The following is an 11973-nucleotide window of genomic DNA, read 5'->3' as shown; positions in this document are numbered from 1 at the left end:
CCTGGTGGTGCTCATGACCTCAAAGTGTTAAAACAGAGCTAAAGCCAAGAGGATCATCTTAACTTTAACCTCTTGAAAATCCCTTTCCGCTCTGGTTTTACCATGAGAAGCAATTACAGGAGAAATTTAAACGTAATAAAGAATTGAGCCCGAATTGTTTTCATGTAACGTTTCACTCCATCTACGTCATCTTTTCTGTTGTTGTAAAAACTGAATAAAAACACACAGTCGTACTTACAGGCTCCTGAGTAATGGACAATTAAATGCTGGAAAGAGTTGAGCTCATTTTTTACCAAGCACAAGGTTTTGCTAGCACTAGCATGTTGCCATTTATTAGGCTATGGTGTCCAAACAAACACATTCCCAGGGTTTTTGAGTTTGAGAGACTGGTTCTTGTGTGCTTTTAATCGGAACAATAACAAGTGTAAGATGATTTATAGAAGTGTCATGCGTAATTGTGCTAAATTGTTATTTGCTCAAGACAAGGAACTTAAATTAGTGACAACTATGTTTTTACAATCAGTCTTGCTCAACAGCTCATGAAAGTCCATTTGAATTAAAAGAAAAAAAAAGGAGTCTCATGTTTAAATGGTAAAGATTTTTAATTAGTTCATAAATATTTTCTTTTTTAATTCAGCATACAAAAATGACAGTATGTACATCCACAGATAAGTGGTTCACGAAGGCCGTAATGGGTGACCCACATATTCTGTTCACATGCTCAGAGAGGTTTGGCATTTGAATGTCAGCATTTTTTTATGTTGGCTAAAAATATAACAAGGCACAACACATATAGTCCAATGTCCTTGTTGATATATGTGGAATAAATACAGGTATTCTCCCTCTAGAATTGAAGTAACCAACCAACAGATGGAAGCCATTGCAAAGTTCCTCATTCAAAAGCCAAATTTGAAGTTCCCTTTGCGTGTTCAGCACTTTCTTTATCTCGTCTATTAAACAAAAACAAATGTGGGGGAAAAAAGTACCATCTGAGTTTTGAGGTCTTTATCCATTAGAACTTGGAATGTTGAATCCTCTGGAATGTCAAGCAATTCTGAAGGTTCTAAGAAGAGTGTTGAAAATCAATGCCTTGCCAAAAACTGGGAAAATGTACCTTTTAAAAAAATAAAAATAAAAAACGGACCCAGGTATTATGTAAGAAAATAGACTTTTAAGATCTGGATAAAGGAGCATATGTTTTAATGTTTAAAAAAATGAGGAATAAAAATCCTCTTGAGGACGGTGAGCTGGGTGTTTTTAACAAAAAAAACATAAAAAATAAAGTCCAGCTTCTGAGTTTCTTTATAAAAGTTTAATAAAGCCAAAAATAAACCATGTCTTCTCAAAAGCATATAAGCTGGAAAAGCATAAGACAAAAGAAAGCCTGGTTGGTAACATGCTTTGGTTATTTGTGGCCAAGTAAGTCAGGTAGACAAAGGTTATGCTCCACACCCAGGCTGAATATATCTAGAATAGAATCAAGTCTTGAAATTTTCAGCTCGTTCAACCACAAAGTCTGGGAATTCGAATGAGAATTCTGTCCAGTTCTGTTACAATGAGTAGAGCGCATTCCAGACCTCCTTTAGATTAGTTTAGCTGAGAATAGGTACGTGTGACGGGGATCGGGACAATTGTTGGAGATGAGTGCAGAGATGGAGAGCCAACTCATTTGCAGACGTATTTCTCCACAGTCCTCTCACACTTCTTGCACGTGACGTAGCAGCACCAGTGGTATTTGCAGTGGCATCGCTCCACCACTCTCTCTGAGTATGGGTTGTGGCCTCTGCCACAGCACATCAGATCACAGCTGTCACTTCCGCTGGAGGTTTTATTGCATTGCCTGCAGAAGAAACAGACTTTATAAGAACTTTAGAGTACATGCTGTACCACCAACAAACAAGAAACATTATTTAAAAAAAAAAAAAAACGTATATATATAATTTAAAAACGTATATTATTAAGAAGAAGAAAAAAAATACGTTATTGTTGTCAGTGGGTTGACAACAATCAGTCAAAACACAAACACACACACACACACGACTTTTACACACACACACACACACACACACACACACACACACACACACACACACACACACACACGTCTTAAAAACACAATGCTTTTAGTCCAATAAAGCACATACAAATTTGGGTAAAATATAACTTTTTTTAGAAATAGCTTTTCTATTATTTTATTTTATTTTATAAAAGTAAATTTTTAATTGTATGAGATCATTTTTTATCAGCATTTCATATTGAAAAATATTTTTTAATAGAAAAATCTGCAAAAATATTTTCTATTATTTTCCATTTTTTACATAAATATTATATTTTATTATAGTTTTTATATATTTGTTCATTTTTATCAAATATATATTTCTATTTTTTTTATAAAATCCCAATTAAAGTTCAACACTTTTCAATACTGAATGTTCTACATTTTTCATATTTTTGTAAATAGTAAATTTTCAACATCTTTCTATATTGAGAGAATCATACATTTTTATTTAAATATTTGAATAAATCTTTTCCATACATCTATTATCATTTATATATATATTATAAGATATATATAAATAACACTCAGAATTTTCAATATTCAAAAAAACTATTTTCAATACTGAGTGAATTGTATTTACGTACTTAGAATATAAATAGATGTACTAACTGACTAGTTAGTTAGTTGTTACACAACTAACTCATACATGATCCAAACTGTTTTGTACATGAAACTTCAGGAACATGACTTCAAAAATACATTCACACAAATAGATGACAAAACATTTCTCTGTGACCATTAGAGGAATTGCTAAACATAAGCGTTTTTTCAAACCAAGGTAAAAAATTTTGCTCAACCACATATTAAATCAACAGCACTGAACCTTCTTATAGCTCGTTTTAAGAGCCAGGTCATTCGTACCGAGGGAACATGTTCTCTTGCATTTAAGTGGATCCTGCAGACATGTACTGAAGCCTGGGGCATCTTGAGCAATGAATAGCCCTGTCATAAATCACACTCTATACACTAGGGGTCGGCCTGTGTGTAGCCCTCTCCACATAAGTGCATTGTTTTATAATTGTGTGGTATTAATGCTCAGGGTGGTGAGAGACAGACAAGAGGGGATGGCTACTAGAGAATGAGAGAGAGGTGAAGAATGCTGTTATTTAAAACTAAAGTAAATGTTTCTCCCAGGTCAGTGCTGAAAGTGTAGAAAGGCAAGTAAACATGCTTTAAGGACTCAATGAGTAGCATATGTTTAATGCTGCCCTGCACTAGTGTGGAGTTATATAGTCAAACGGTTTATAATTCATGAAGAGACCTTTCAAAAAAATTAAATTAGAAAGAAAAAGAAGTCTAAATGTAGTAAATTTTGCTTCCAAACTCCTAACATCTCTAAAGTCATAATCAGTTTAACAATTTAACAGCTGTGAGCAGAACTTTAACTCAAAGTGAAAAGACATTTTAAAACACATCTTTTAAACAGCGCTCTGTCACTCAGACACTGTTTCTTGTTTCTTTAGTGATACCAATCAGCTCTAAGCCTCTGGGATGTTGTTCTGTCTGAACTTCTAATGCACCAATTTCATTAATATCAGTCTTGTGGACCACAAAGCAGCATGAGGAACACGGAGAGCAATGTAACTTCAGATGAGACAGATGAGATACGTTCCGGGCTTCTCTAAGCTTGTCATTTGGTTTCTCCCCATCTCTCATCACCAAATCAGATTAGAGAAGCCATCTCTGCAGGTCTAGTTAGGGTAACACTCATGGCTCATTATCTTAAGACCCTTCAAATCACAAAGAGAGGATGTGCAATGATAGCAGCTTCCTGACTTCATGGGTGAATCTCATGGAAAAAAAGCCCAGGTCACATTTCACTACAACATCAAAAAAAAAAAAAAAAAAAAAAAAAAAAAAAAATTGAAAGAAATGTTTACATTTATAATAATATTTAATGATAAAAATGTAGTTATATGTGTTTTAATGTGCTTACTTATCATTTGAACAACAATTATATATATATATATTATCATATATATATTATATATATATATATATATATATATATATATATATATATATATATATATATATATATATATATATATATATATATGCTGCTATTTTATTAAAGTTAAGCACATTCCCACATCCCAAAATTATTATTGTATAAAAAATACAATGATATTAGTATGACAAAGCACACACACATTTAGGTAGAATACCCAATTTAATAGAAATATTTTTTCATTTTTTTTTAAATAATTAAAATATATTTTTTAGAAAATATATATGTATAAAATAATATAAAATAATGCATTTTCACAAAAATTGCATAGCCATAATTTGTATGGACATTTTACTCAGAATTTACATATAATCCTTTAACAATTCTCATTAGATTCTTAATACTGGCATTACAGCAATAAGAATGGGCTTATTTCCAATTAGAAGTGTGCTTAGTTGTCACAATGTAAATTATTTCTTCGGGCAAAACATATTTCTTCATTCTTTCTGCTGATTTTGGTGTAAAACATGACCTGGATTTCTTGACAGGGTTCATGAGATTCACCCTCGTTGTATGGTGTAATTATAATAACTGACCTTCTGTAAAACTGACATCAAATCACAACGCAATTAAATGCAAAAGGACAGCAGGTGTTGTAGTCACGTTTTAGAGACAGGTATGGGGTGATGCTGAACCCCCTACATAACAGAGACCACCATGGAACCAACATGTGCGACACATACAGTTCCCTGTTGACGTTCTCTATTGATTACAAAACACACCAGAGCCTTGTGACCAAGTGCCAAGCACTAAATATATGAACAGAAAGCATGTGTGAGTACTCTTATCAGCACTAAGGCTGAGGATGTATACTGTGTGATGAGTGCACCTGACATATAGCATGTATCTAGGTTATCAGTGCACTGACCTATAATACCTATATATTTAAAAAAAAAAAAAAAAAAAAAAAAGTTTAAGAATTTTAAAAGTTACAGTACTGACTCTACAATTTGACTGAATGAGCCGCATTCAAAGAAATAGTCTAACTCACACCGAAATCCCAAATTTTACTCTGTGACCATCTTCCCGACAAATCAACAATAAAATGTGAAACCAGCTATATAATAAATGTTTCTTCTATAGCTCCAATTACACAAAAAAACACTACAGAAAAAAATAAATAAATAAACATATAATTTACAGAAATTTTTAGATTAAATTTTTTATAATTATTGTTATTTTTATTACAATAAAAAACAAATAAAAAAATATAAGAAATACAATTATTATTATTTTAAAGAAATTAATGTCTTTTATTGTTTGCTGCCACCATTTTTGGAGCTGTAGTTAAGACTGCGGATTGCTGAAAATTCATGTCATATGAACCATTCATTCCACAAAGCTTAGTCAAAAAAGTGACAAAGAGCACATTTAAACGCAAACATAACAAAAGCGAGGAAGCTGAGGTTATTCCATTCTTACCTAAATCTACACCTTAGTCTCTACTGATAATGCAATAGGAAATAAGCAGGGAGAATTCATTGTCGTGCTAATCTGTGTGTGCAGAGCTGCTATCAGCTGAGAGCCCTTAGTTCTGTGAATAGCAGCACTACTCACAGACATGACTGTGATAACAGTAAAGAGGACAAGAAGGGGACAGTCCCACTCTGGACATGTCAGAGACACCGTGTACACACACACACACACACACACACACACACAGTCCGGCTTTATCAGGGCTATACATATCTTATGAAGTGACAATGAATAACCCATAAAAGACAAACATTTCAAGACAAGAGCATTGTGTTAAGAGACTACCTATCAAGTTAGAATTAGATAGTTTTTTAAATGTTGTAATATTTTGCTTCTCTGATCAGCAACAAATCATAAAGTTAGGCTTTTAAAGTAAGTTAAATTTGGATTCTGCTTATTTTAGACTTTGATCACTTTTTTAGACTTAAGTTGGTGTAAAGTTTTAAAAGGTTAAGTATTTGTTTTCATTATCAATCCATACCACCCCGCCCAAGTACTGTGTCTGTTCCTACTACAAATGTCGATGTGTCGAAGAATGGGAGCTCTCATTGCTCACTCTGCCTTTGGGATTGGTATGAATGGACATAAATGGAATATTTAAGAAAAAATGAAATGATTAAATGAAATAAAGGGCCTGTGAAAATATTGTCAGGGAATTTATAAGCACCAAACAACTCTACTAGCAAAAAAAAAAAAAAAAAAAAATTTTTTTTTTTTACTGTTGAGCAGTGAAATATGTACATTTGTTAATTAGTTAGGTCCTCAACCTGTCTTGAGTACCGAAGAGCCCAATTTGTCATTCTTTGCGCAATAATCCGGAGAACTCTGCAGATAACCCACTCATTCTCTCGGACTAGGCCGTGAATGTCGATGTCTTTGGGGACGAGGCTGTTTGCGTGTGCCCATGGGCCCGATGAACCACCTTAGTGGCTGACACAGTATTTGGTCTTTAGGTCCATGGCAATGTCCTTCAGATCCTGTAAACCTCTCCAGCAGGTCCGAATGGAGCAAGAACCAGAAACACCGTGGCATTTGCACTTCATGACCAGAGCATCTCGCAAAGCCTGTGTAGGGGGAAAAGTGGGATAGATTCAGATGAAGTAATAAAATAATGAAAAATAATAATAAAATTACATTTTGACCGTCTAAACACGAATGCAACAATTAGTGAATTTGGACAGCTTTTTGCCTCATTACAACACCTCATGTATCAATAAAGAAAAAGACCTACTTTGAAATACAATCAGACCTTGCAATAACCCCATTTTAATTCTCTGGTTTATTATTCCTATCAGACTCCCTAGCCCAGCTGCCTGCAGATGAAGTCATGTGACTGGCTTTTGTAGTGTAATCATTGATGCACATGGTTTCTGTGAGGCACCGCTTACCTGTCGGCCCACTTCGCTGTTGTGAAGTATGCATCCAGCTTGTTGGCATTGGAGCCAGATTTCTTCTTCATTTTTTCATTGGGGGCATCAGAAAATTTGAGGCCCATGAGGAAGTACCATAATGCAGGTTTATCAGAACACAGCCACCCCACCTGTACCCAGGCTCGGGTATTTCACCTGGAATCGGACCACACTCGAACACAAGCCTCAGGTCTCCGGAGTGTACATGCCCTCGTGCTATATGTTGACCTTATCGCGGCTGCGGAGAGTGCATATACAAATGCGTATTCCTCCGTTCCTGAAAGATGGCAAAAAAGAAAAAGAGATTAAAATTAGTTTTTCTTATATAAAAAGAAAACATGACTTCTGACTTTTTTTTTCCCATTAGAAAAAAAAAAGGCAAAACAGAGCAAGCATGAATAAACCCCTCAGTATGCCAGGTATGAAAGGGATAATGGCAGAGATTTATGGAACTGTTCTATAACTAGCGCACCATATGCCATGACAAGAGTATAGGTGTAGAAACCAGGAGAAGGCGCAACTTGACCGCCTGCTACAAGGTAACATCAAAGGCCTCCAACAGAGGCAGGAGGGCTTTTAACGTCTTGACAATCCAAATGGTCCCACTGCAGGAAGACAATTCCATACATTTCTCTAGAACTTCACTACTCAGATTTAAGTCCTTGACCCATTCTTCTGGCATTTGTGATCACGCTAAATGCTTGTAATAAAATTAAATAGGGAGAGGCGATTTAAACCACCCTTCAAGCATAGCATGAAAGTGTTTCCACACACTCTGAAGGAAATTCCAAGATTGTGAGCGAGCTCAGTTAATCCACCAGAAAACACAGGAACTGATCCCTTTTGTGGACTATTTTATTTTCATTGATTTTCATCATTTCTTTAGTTTGTTGAAGCACTAAACATCACAATCTGTGCTGCAGGGGGTCCGGCGTACACAGGTAAACCGTAGGCTTTAAATGACGTTGAAACTAGGAAAGAAAGGCAATTCCTCTGTCCCCCCCATACTGACTAACTCGCTCCAATAGCATCTCTCCATTGAAATAGAAATGGACCCCTAGTTTGTTTATGTCCTCACAGTAAATTGCCTGCGCCTCCGTGAAGCCTCTCATCAAAAGGAGCATGAGAAAGGAAGAGAGCGATGCGCCAAGAATTCTGCGGGTCGGAGGGTTTCTTGTTGGGTGGCAGGGGTATGATTTATCTTTTAATCATGCAGTGAGGCAACTCAGGCCAAATTGCACCATTTTATGGCCATGAATCCCCTGCCGTTTACCTGGAGCGAGAGTGGTTTGAAAGATCATTTGTAAGCTGCTTTTTTTAACCATTGCCCTCATAAAGTTGTTCCTTCAAACAAGTTAGATGGTTTCCTCAGCACCCCTATTAAGTGCCTGAAATTGAAACCATGTCTTAGGTATAACCGAGACGGTGTTGTGTTTGCCTTGAAGGGGCTGGCAATGGACGGAACCAGCCGGCCCTTTTTTCGCTAAATTTTGGGCTTAGCTGTTATCTAAAAAGAAACATCTGTAGTGATAGATTTCAGAAAACGCTTTTTCACACAAATAGACTTCAATAATTGGAAAATAAAAATCCTCTTTGGACATGATTTTCCTCTGTATCTCAACCTCGTTCCAGGTCCCGGGAGGAATTGTTGTGGCTTTTAAAAAAGCATCAATAGAGGAACAGTTTCCAACGCATGTCTGCGAAGGGTCCTCGTTTGGCAGACCCTTGTTTAACCTCCACGTGCCTGCCTTGGATGATGGTTTTGCATGAGTGTTCCAGGTTTACTCCTACAGAAGCTGAGCCTGAGAGGAGAACGAGGGCCCAGGCAAATTGTCCTTGCAAGTGCTGGGTCCCCTTGTTTGAGTTGGTGTTTTGTTTGGTGGCCCTGCGAAGCACCCGCTATGAATGAGGAAACGCCCTATATGTTTTGAATGAACAACTGGAATTATCTGTTTGGACTGTGTGCATTGATATAACTGTGTGTTGAGTGTCTAGGAAGTTGAATCTAATTTTATATTTTACAAGTTAAACAACACCTGAACGAAAACGTCATTAACATGATTTGGATGGCAGTGAAAAGTGGACTAAAAATATTTGTGGGGCAAGGTCTTGAAATTTAAAAGTGACTGAATAAAACATAGTAATAGAACATGGTTTAAAGCCAACTCCTAAAATATTAGGAGTAACATCAATTGGTTTGAGAAGACGTTTGTTTTTGGGTGGGGGAGAAAACGTGGTTTCTCCGCTCATTAGGCTGCGGGCTAAAAATTGTTCAGAGTGTCTCCCCGCTCGCAAGGCTCATTGCACAACAACCCATTCCCAGCAGATAATCATCAATATTTAGACTAAAATGGAAGAAGATTATTTCTGGCAAAATTCGCTTGGAAAGCAATAAGGCCCATGGAAAAATGGTTTAGATGATTCGTTATTGTTTGAAAAGTTTTTTTTTATAGTGATGTCCGTGGTTAACGGCTGCTGTCAAAACAATGCCAGAAGAAGAATTTTTGCAAGCTTAAATTATAGTAGAAAATGCAAATCATGGATTTTATCTGAGCAATTATCTCCCTGAAACTTCTGTGACAAATAATTAAATTGAATAAGACTTTGTAGTGAAGCCTGTTGAATTCAAGCATTGTTTTACGATTCTCTTTTACTAAAACGCACACATGTATCACTATTCATGAGAACCAACAATTAGGGGCCATCAAAAAGCAACTAAGCTTACCTTGCAATTCGTTTTTCTGTGTATCCAAATAAAAGGATTACATGCCGAGATACTAGCAATCTTATTTTATTCTTATACAGTGCAAAAAAAAAAAAGTGCTCAGTGCATGTTAAAATCAACAAATGTTTCGGTCACGCAGGACCTTCCTCAGTGTTCACATACTGTTGAAACGATTCATTGTTCTATTTAATTCATCACATCTCAACACACGTGTATCTAATCAATTCAATTAATGAATCAGTAACAGGTCATTTACTTCAGTGACAATTAACAAATATAAATAACTTTTTTTTTTTTCACTTTATAAGAATAAAATACAATTGCTAGTATCTCGCCATGTAATCCTTTTATTTGGATACACAGAAAACGAATTTCAGGATGAGCTTGGTTGCTTTTTGATGGATTTGACTTGAAATCGTGTTACATGTGAATGGAACTAAGCACAAAATCCTCCGTTTTTCATTTTTAAAAACTTCGAAAGATTAGGGACTGCTACTTTACGTTCCACGATATGTTGTGACTGACAGACCCCAGTCTTAACCTCCGCACACACACACATACACCCTTCGTCTTTGTTATCCAGGGAACACAGGGTGTTTATGGCGGCTTCTGTTTTGCATTTCTTGCCATGCAATATCAAGACTGTGGAAACCTCTATCAGCATCTTGTGCATGCAAACTGGCCTCTTCACAACCCGATTTCTGTACCATCATGTCTTCTATCGCAATTCATCAACAGTATGATTATGTGAAAACAAAACATTCCGCAGAAACCACAAGTTGCAAGGAATTTAGTGTTGAACTGGATTTACCTCTGTTTTAATAGAATTAAGATTAAATTATTTTTAGATTTATTCCTAACACTTTCAAATCCATTATTTCACTACCACAAAAACATATTTTCCTAGGTTTCCAAACGTAATTTTTTTCCCATGTTGCACATGATTTGACAAATCAGTCAGCTTGACAAACATCTTGAATGCGTTAAAACAAAACAGTCTTTCAGTGTATATTATATATATATAGATATATATATATATATATATATATATATATATATATATATATATATATATATATATATATATATAAAGAGAAAAGAGCAACTCACAGCCATCTGATTCCTGTGCACTGCTGAGACAGGAGCAGAAATGTGAGGAGACAGAGCGGGAGTGAAGGGAAGGCTCGCTTCATGCTGTACAATAAGATCCAGCTCAATCAGAAGACACTGATCGCTGACCCCACTGCTTCTTGACACAGTTATAATTAAAAGCCAAAAGCCATGGCACTTATTCCTTATTTCTGTCCCTCTCCTGCTTGGGGGAAAAAAATCAGATTCAGAAAGATCATAGATCACATAGATCACATGCAGCAAACCCTAGTTCATGTTCTGCTTTGATGATTACTAATGTGCAACCAGACATACGTTGAAGATTTTTTTAAATATATATATAGTATATATATATATATATATATATATATATATATATAATATATATATATACAGTATATATATATATATATATATATATATATTATATATATATATATATATATATATATATATATATACAGTATATATATATATATATATATATATATATATAAACCTTTATTAATAGCTTGCCTTTTGCTCAAAATAGTACTTTTGTATTTAAATTCTGTAGTTATTATGTTATTCTATTGTATTACTGGATTTAATATAATTTAAATTAAAAAAATGTGTATTTAGTTTATTTTTGTTTAGCTGAAGAAAGCTAATTAAAAAGAATGGTCAGATTAAAAAGCAATTTTAAATAATGGTCAGATTTTTCCACAGTTTTAATATTCTGCATGCAAACTTCTAAAATATAGGTGTGGCTGGCTTTTGGAATGTTATCAAATGTCCTGGGATTATTCCATCGGCTGGAATAGGAGGGCAATAAACAGATAGGAGCTCCCAGTGGACAGGCCATCTGGCCTTAGGCATGATGCGTTCACATACAGACAGTGATCATTCAGATTGCAGAGAGGTTTTTCCCCCCCTTCTGGCTATAGACCTACCCAGAAAACTATACATTAAAAGTACAATTACCATTACAAACGTAGCTATTGTATCAAAATTATAGTACTTATAGTAGCTACTTATTACACTTAAAATGTTATTCTATTGAACTTACCACTATAATATCAATAACAATCAATTATCAATAACAAAATGCAAAGTGCAGATTTTAACTTTGACACCACATTGATTTTACTAACAAATTTGAGGCAGCAATTTTCATTTTTTCCGTTTGTGTTATTTTTAAGTG

At 35.1% G+C, this 11973-nt stretch overlaps 1 pseudogene; it reads right to left on the bottom strand.

The window, feature by feature from the left end:
• Positions 1-578: 578 nt before the first annotated feature.
• Positions 579-10393, bottom strand: LOC109113453 (annotated as a pseudogene).
• Between the last annotated feature and the right edge of the window lie 1580 nt (positions 10394-11973).

The sequence above is a fragment of the Cyprinus carpio genome, unplaced genomic scaffold, assembly GCF_018340385.1.
Source record: "Cyprinus carpio isolate SPL01 unplaced genomic scaffold, ASM1834038v1 S000006658, whole genome shotgun sequence".
In the NCBI taxonomy this organism is placed as follows: domain Eukaryota; kingdom Metazoa; phylum Chordata; class Actinopteri; order Cypriniformes; family Cyprinidae; genus Cyprinus; species Cyprinus carpio.
The sequence above is the reverse complement of the archived record's forward strand: the minus strand, read 5'-3'. Positions and strand labels throughout refer to the sequence as shown.